The 8414-nt window shown below is 43.1% G+C and overlaps 1 protein-coding gene across 2 annotated transcripts in view; it reads left to right on the top strand.

Annotated features, from left to right (window-relative positions):
* Nucleotides 1-233: 233 nt before the first annotated feature.
* LOC121659995 (high mobility group protein HMGI-C-like) overlaps nucleotides 234-8414 on the top strand; it is a 51287-nt gene continuing 43106 nt past the window's right edge. The window contains exon 1 of one of the 2 annotated variants that reach the window (XM_042018834.1): nucleotides 234-333. The gene's annotated coding sequence lies outside the window, so the exon portion shown is untranslated. Of the gene's footprint in view, nucleotides 334-6146; nucleotides 6216-8414 lie in introns of those variants that run through there. The other variant, XM_042018854.1, reaches the window with a different exon arrangement.

Below are 8414 nucleotides of genomic sequence, written 5' to 3'. Positions count from 1 at the left end.
GCAGCCATCTCATCATGGAGCCATCCTGCTGCTGCAGCCCATCCATCAGAGTGACTGTGGATCCAGGGAATTACTGGAATGGTTGAACAACACCCAGGGAAGCTCCTGTGCTGACGGCAAGCTCCGAGAGCCAGGGTATGCTCCAGCGGTGCGAGGCATTGCTGGACACAAGAGCCAGAGGCTCCCACCCTTCGGGCCCGCTCCCCGGCAGGACGCGCCCCCCAGCCCGGCCCACATGGCCCGCGCTGGCCCTTTAAATGCGCCAGGTGCCGCCTAGGCCTCGGGAGCCATTTGGCGGCTGGGTCCTGTTTGTTTTGTGCCTCTCCTGTGCTGGTAAGCAACTAAACCTGCTTTAATACCCTTTCTTTACTTGCCCTGAAAGAGTTGGTGTTTTGTTTCCCTGAGGTATTTGTGTTTCTGAACAAAAGAATGGATGTAGAAAGGGAAGCTCTAAGGGTTCCCCAGCCTGTAGTTTCCTGTTGAGGTGATGTATGGTTTGCTAAGAGAGGAGTGCTTTAACCTAACGTGTCTCCCGGGAGTTGAGGGTTCTGGTCAATATTAAAAGTGTTATTCTGGCAGAATATCTGCCCCCTACCCTGGTTAAAGTGAAAAAGCTATCCATAAAACCCCAATGCTTGCCACATTTATAATGTTCTTTATCACTTCAGAATGTTCTCCACAGTTGTATCATATTTGCCTCGTATCACCAAGCTTCTAAATTTGCGATAACTGGCACCTCTGTAATTATAGAAAATAAGTGTTTCACAGTGTTGGGCACCCTAGCAGGAAAAAACTCTAAGTTGTACTCTTGGCTTCCCCACAAGTGTTTTATCTTCTACTCACTGGTTGATTTGTGGAGATGTGGGTACTGTTTCAGCTCTCCAACACAGGTGCTGAACTCCTTGAAAGGGCTGTGAGTTTCCAGAGCTGTATAAAGGAGCATCATTATTATGTCTATTTTTATAGATAAGAAAAAGCATGTTTGCAGCAAACAACAAAAAAAGTATTTCCCAGCTTTAAATGGGATGTACAGAAAAAGGTATATCGCTCAGCTATTACAGTACCTCATATCAGTGAAATATAGGGTGTTCCTCAAGTTGTATTACAGCTGCAAAATCTGTTTCCTGAAATATTAGGCATGCCAGCCAGTTTGGATGTAAATAATAAGCATGTCCATTGTTAGCTTTTTAGAGGCACGGGGAAGCCATTTATTCCAGTGCCATCTTGAACCTTCAGTCTCTGGGAGTAACTGTTGGGTGTTTCTGTGCCCTGGAAATTTAATTTATCTGTAAACAGGTTTCCTTTGCTCCACTTTGGGCTATTCTCTCAAGAGAGGTTAAGCTGTACTTCAGGCAGCAATGAGCCCTGAGAACAGAAATTTATTGAGAGTTTCATAGCAATATTAATCTGGAGCAGGTATCTGCTTCAAAACATTATAAGCCAGGTCTCCTAAAATCAAGGTACTGACTTAAAATCTCTGATATTTACTGAAGTATACACACTTAGAGAAATGACATTTAGTTTCTTGAGCATAATAGACATACAAAGGGTGAAAGTGACATACAACACTCTCAGGTTTTTTTCATGGTTTCCTTTTCAGTGCAGTTATTCTAGCCATTTTATTTAAAATTAAATTACTGTTTAATTATGTAATCCAGACACTAGAGCTTTAATGAAAGGGTCAGGTATGGCTATATCCCTTATAAAATAGGTGAGATTTGACAGAGCTGTTTTAGGAATTTGCCTGGATTGTTTTTTCAGGCTCCTTTCCTCCCTGGTGAATTTATTGTAATTAAGAACTAGTGCTGTGGGTGCACTGTTGGATTGGTATCAGTGTTTAGCTGTACCCTAAAAATAAACATGTGCAGAAATTTATTATTCTGCCTGGCAGGGGGTTTGATCTGGGAGAGGGAGCAGACTTTTGGGGACAGCAGATGAGCTGGGTTTTAATGGAGTTGGTTTTTGCTCAGGCTCTGTAGTTATAAGTCTGGAGGCCACTGTCATAAGCAATATCCTCTCTCATGCTCCAGGGGGATGGGATTTTATGCAGGAAACACTGCCATTTTCAACAAGCAAAGGAAATTGTTCTTGCCCCATTACAGATGGGCCTACATGTAAAGGACCTACAGCAAGAAAAGACACAGGAGCATCCAAGTGAAAAGATAGTTTTTTCATTCCCTATGTGAGACCTACAGCTCTCAGGAACATGAGTTAATTGCAGAGCAGTCAAGAAATGAAGCAAATATGGACATGTATAGTACTGTACAATCTGTAGTCTTCTCACTTTGTCCACCCCCTTCCCTCAAGTCTGAGCACTGATCACAGCAAAGTAGTGGGATTTTTATTTTTCCTTCTTTGCTGATCCTGTCAAACCTTCCATGTCCCAAACCCCATGTGTATAGCAGAGCACCTGCTGGAGCTGGCAAAGGGCATCAGTGCTCGCAGTCACAGGGGACACTCAGCAGCATCCTCACTGTGAGCTCTGCTACATTGGATGAAGAGACAAAAGTAAAAACTCAGAGGAGGAAAAGCATTGGGTTTATTTTAGTATCATGGTGCTGGTATGGTTGTCAGTATTTCTTGGAATATGTACCCATTACAAGATGTGTTCTTTATGAATTTTTTATTGATCTTGCCTCAGTGATGGTGATTAATAGTATTTTCATCCAAAAATGTCACCTCTGCTAATAACTCTGAATTTTTCCCTGTCTATGCTTCTGTTCCTGCAATCCCTGGAGAGGATGGATATGAGGGGAAGCTGAATCTGAGGGGGAATGTTCTCAAGGACCACACCATCACCATATGTGACTCCATTAACCCAATCAAGTTCCTTTATTACCACCTCTTATTGTGGTGGCATTTTGCATCTGTGAAGTGGGGGCATCTCTGTTAGATCTGTGCTTGGATGACAGGAAGGGGTTTCTTATTTCAAAGAATTCAGTGACTAATGAGCTGTGGGATTGTATCAAACTGTATTCAAAGATTATTAGGATTACAGTGCTTGGAGACTGAAGTATTTTACAGCTTTTAGAGGAATATATAAATGCCATGTTTATTTCAGAAGGACTCTGCCAGATTTCATCTCTTGGGCAGAGAGGCAATTACTTCCTAATCACTAATCAAACAAAAGGTGATGCACCAGCAATACATCACCTGCTACCTGCGGCTTGCCCCTCCTAATTTGTGTGTGAAAATGCAGTCTCTGCTGGTCTATCCCTTAGTATTAAGGCAAGAGGGAAGCTGCAGTTCAGCAGTGGATTTTAACTCAAAGCAGATTATTCATCAGAACTGGAAGACTTGTTTTCCAATCACTTGCTAGAATTGGAAAAATTTTTTTTGTTTTTTAAAGTGCAAGCTCAGAGCTGTATATTCTTTAGCTGACTACCTTCTTTATGGAGCTCAAGGTAAACTGAGGTACCTAAATATCTTTCTGAGCTGTCTTAAACACCCACTGGAGAGGAAGAATAAACAGTGTGTGTGTGTGTTACTGCTCTGCCTGTGAGTCTGCAGCTAAAGCACTTTTAAAGTGCAATGCTATGAAGGGTTAGGCTGTTTCTGGAGTGAGAAATTCTCCAAGCGCTGGGTGGGATACCAAGAAAGGAGAACCAGCTGTTGTCAAATGAAATTATTTCCCTCCAATTTCTCCCTTGGATTAGGAAAAACTTCAAGGAACAAGGCAGTTTGGCATTGTTTTGTCTCTGAAGCTGAGAGAATTTCTAGGATATCGGTTGAGAGAACCAATCAATAAGTAAATTGATTGAAGATGAAAATGAATGCTTTTTGCTTTTGCACATCAGAAAATGGGAATGTTGTGTGGCTCCATTTGCTTGCTGTGGACACAGCCATTGGTGTCTGCCAGCAAGTTGGCAGTGCTGGATATGTTGCTATGTTTGAGAGGGGAATATCCGTGTCTTCCAGTCACTCTGTGTGTGCCGCTCGTGTACAGCCAGCTGTTGTGCCCCTGCTCTGCCTGCAGGCCTCAGCCAGCAATCCTGAGGTGCTGGGGTCGGAATTAACAGCCTGCATCAGAGCCTGTGCCCTCAGCAGGGATTTTTCTCATTAACTGATGATGAAGTTCTGTTTCCTAATAGGTTTGCACGTGGTTGTGTGGATTCTCCATGAATGATTATATTACATGTGTATCCCCAAAGGATTTGTGTATTGGTTTTCAGTAGGTGTGTAAAACTGTGCTGCCAATTTTGCACGAAAATATTTAGATATACCTGGGACTGAAGAGGCAAATTGGAAATACTTGTGTAATAATTACTCATGGAGGGCCAGCATCTGAACATGTCAGAAATTAATTTGGTGGAATGTGTATGTGATTAGTCTGGATGCTGATGCTATCTTGATGAGTACTTTCCTTCATTTTAACTGATTCTTTTTCATGAGGAGTATACAACAACACTGTAATGTTGAGTTAATGAAGGTTGGGTTTTATTTTGGGGGACATATATATAATTGCAGGGAAATAAAACATCTGTGCAATGTATATTGCATATCTGTATCTGTCCTTAATTGTTACAGTTTTTATCTTTGCATTTTCAGAGCTGGAGACTGTGGAGTGTTATTGAATCTTTATTGCTTCTAAGATCCTAGATTGATATTTGGAAATAGTGAGCTTCATAACATCACTGATCTGATTTTGCTTTCTGTGCAATGCAGCTTTAAATCTCTAAAGAGTCAAAGCTGCATCTTAAAATAAGATGCGGGTGCAGACTCCACTTCCTGGAGCCTTCGCTTTTGTTCTTTCTCGTTTTTAGTTTAAAATAAGTCATTCGGAATAAAAGCCTATTTTTGTTCTTCGTGGGTGGAAAAAAACTTGGCTCGCTCAGTTCTCGTCCTGTGCACATCAGCGTGATGTATGTACACCCAGTGTTGGTATCTGGGAGATACCAGATAAAGCCTTCAGTTACTTTGATCTACTAGTCATGTGTTAAAAGTAGGAATAAAAGTTCCTTTCTAAAATACAGAGATTTTGAGATATTTGCAGTATTGTGCTTTCCATCCTTGTGCATTTTATAAATGTAAGAGAATAATGTGGAGGGACTACTTGGGCCATTGCACGGAGCAGGCTATCCTTACTGCAGAACAGAGATTTCGTAACATACGAACATGAAACACAAGGCCTTAGGAGAAGCTGTGCTGTGCCCAGCTGAGGGGCAAGTGGAATTTCTGTAGTCCTCAGAAGTTACCTTTAAATTACAGAAACAGAAAATAAAGCTCGTGAGGTCATTTCTTCCTTTCCTTCTGTTCTCCAAGGCAGGGTTTTTAATACTTAAACCATTTTTGACAGATGACTGTTTAGCCCATTCAAAAAAATTCAAATTATGTACAACTTCCCAAGGCAATCTATTCCAGTGCTCAACTGTCCCAATCATTATTCACATTTAATCTGTGGAGGAAAAAGGCTGACATAGCCTTTCCATACAAAAGGAAAGGACTTTTAGAAAATACAGGATCTTTAATTTCAGTGGGCTGTTTCTCCTGTGATGTGTTAGATGGTTCCTTCCCAGCAGACACAGGTGTGGCACTGCTTGGGCATTTCCAGAGCTGTTTGTAAGCTTGAGGGCTCAGGAACTCACCCCTCCTTATAGTGTGAGACCAGAGCATGGGTGCCAACACATTCCTTGTTCTCCCAGAAATTTTGTATAGCTAGAACTTAGGAGTGTGGTCCATTTTTCTGGGATTTCTGGACATATGCAGGACATTCACAATAAGCATGAGACCCTTGAGGAGGGCAGGACAGCAACTTGTGAAGAGTGACTGCAGCTGCAGGGATTTTTAGCACCCACCTGTAATGTACGCAGGGAGGGGAGGGAGAAAAAGAGAGGAAGGGTATTAAAGAGGAGGGATATTAAAAGCATTCACATAAGGAAGAGCTGGCAAAGATGCACAGGAAGGGATTTCGAGTCCTCGTAGCTGTGTGCTGTTGTCAGAGTAGAAATGCAGAAGCTCAGTGCAATTTGTGTTTGTGTCAGTTCCCCGGTGCAGCAGTGCTGTGATGTGAACTGGCGCTGCTGATGTGTAAGCTGTCACACAGGGTGTGTTTCAGCCGTGAGTTAGAATTCTGTTACATTTGGGTAGGATGCTGGAGGAGTGGTCCAACAAGATTGTTCGGGATCAGCAGCTGATAAGCTTGTTCTGTGGGGCGGGAACTGTCACTGACTTTGTGCTGTACCTGATCCACACTCTGTGCTGCCACCAAACAAACTGTAAGAGGAATTACATTATTTTTCTTATGAAATTTGCGCTGACAGGGAAATCTGCAGGTGTAGGAAGGTGTGCTGTTAAGGTTTGTACTATCACAGCTGGGGGGGGCAGGGGACAGAGCTCTTGACACAGCTTGGATGAAAAAAGAACTTGCTATGCTACCTTGCTCTTAAGATAGCTGGATGTCTCAAAGAACAGTTAAGTGTCTTTGGACAGTGGCCATCTGGATTTATTCAGATGCTGGGCTAGAGTGAATAGCTGGTCTTGTGCTGCTTAGCAAGCTATTACTGGAGATTTGGAATCTGAAGCAGACAAAACCACCTGAGACCCTGGATGTGTGCACTGGCTGTGATTTTTGGGGTTTTTTTTTTCCACCTGTGTGCCTAGTGTCTGTCCCAAAACAGCTTCTCTCAGGTGGCCTGAGAGCTCTCCCTAGCCAGTACCCTTGGTTTTCTTGGTGAAGGAACAATGTATGTGAACATTCAGACTTTCTGCCCCTGCTGTAGCTCATGCAAGGGGGATACTGAGTTGGGAGCAGCCCAGAGCTGTGTTCCAGCACAGTCTCTGACAGGGAGCTGGTTTGTTAATGCTTTCCTGGCATCTTGGACTAGCAAGCCGTTCTCAGCTTTCAAAACTTTATTGTTGAAATTTTAACTGATGACTGTTAAATTTCACTGTTGCATTTGGTTTGGATCTGCTGCAAATTAAATCTGACTTCCCGAATCACTCTTTACAATGCTGTCTGCTGGAAGAGATCCGAGAGCACTGCCTGAGCCAATCTCTGGGTCAGGTTGCTTTCCCTGAGCTCTCTTTGTGGCTGAAGTAGATAAAATTTTCCCTTGGTTCTCATTCTGTCAGGTGTTTTAAGAGCATCTATAGTATTTTAAATAAAATGGCAAAATGGAGTAAATCTAATAGCTAGCTCTAGGTTATACAAATACCTTAGACCTGAGAGCATTTTTTAGGTACAGAAGGGTTAACTGCACACAGTTTCATACTTGAATGGAAAAAGAATGACACCTTTTTGTTATCAGCCGTTTTGGTGCTGTCTTTTTTAATCATTTCAGGCTTTGAACTCCTGCTCTGAAAGAGAGTCTCTGTCTCTTCATCTTCAGCGGCTGCCAGGTCTGGAGGTCTAATCAATGCAGGTTATTGATAGCAAATCAATTAATGCAGACAAAAGATCAAAATTAAGGGGCTTTCACTAAATTAATAAGTGATTCCAAGTCTTTTAACGGAGTGCCTGAGATAAGGGCAGCTCAGTCTTCTGGGACAGCAGCCTCCAGTCCTGTTTCCAAAGACAATCAGCTGGAGGGAGTGAGCTGTGCTTTTTACATCTTTTCCTCCATTTAAATAACCCGTTTTGTTCAATAGGAAGTGCTTAAAATCTGAGTCCAGCAAGGTTGCCAGGAAGCAGGTCCTAACTGAAAAGAGCAGATTTATCTACAGAAGGGTGTCATGGTCTCGTTCAGCTGGTTGCAGGAGGACCAATTGTTTCAAAAGCCAAATTTATGTAAGATCCCAGCCAACACCAGAGTTAAGATTTGCTTCAGTAGCAAATATATCTGAAACTGAGATAGAGGTGCCCACAGAAGCAATCAGATGCAAAATAACTAGAATAATGTGGAGTTCTTGCCAGACCCAGCCCTTCTGCCCTGTGGCCCTGGAAGAAGGTGGTCAAGGCTCAATCCAAACTACTTGCAGACAGTGTTCCTGAACAGTTCCCTGCCAGGAGTGTCAAACCTAAGATGTCTGACACTGTGGGGCTGGGATGTGCTACTGCCAGTACATCACAGCCCCATCAGCCTTCCCCAGGATACTGGATAGAGACTTGGAGGCTAGGAGCTCCCTACCAGTTAGAGCAGCTTTTCCACCTTTCCTCCTGCTTTAACCAAGGGAAACAAATGAACTGTGCCATGCAGGAAGAAGACAGAGCATCTCTTACAGTTTCATGTGTGTAGTGCTGCCTGCTATTTCTGCTTGTTTTCCTGCTTAATAAGAAGGGCCACTCTTTGAAATGCCAGAAGCTCTCCTGCTGTGACAGTAATTAACAGGGATGGAGGTGGAGCTGGGAAGCAGATTACAGAAGCACAAATACAGTGTGTAGCTCCCTGAGGATGAAGAGTGGCTCAGGTCACTCCGTGAGTGTCACTTGCACTGTGGTGGAAACACTGGCTCCCTGTTTGGGCCTATCTGGGTTC

Source organism: Corvus kubaryi, unplaced genomic scaffold (genome assembly GCF_017639235.1).
Source record: "Corvus kubaryi isolate FWS band 111438036 unplaced genomic scaffold, C.kubaryi_AGA036_p1.0 124, whole genome shotgun sequence".
Taxonomy (NCBI): Eukaryota; Metazoa; Chordata; class Aves; order Passeriformes; family Corvidae; genus Corvus; species Corvus kubaryi.
Note: the sequence above shows the minus strand (reverse complement) of the source record. Positions and strands in the feature narration are given on the sequence as shown.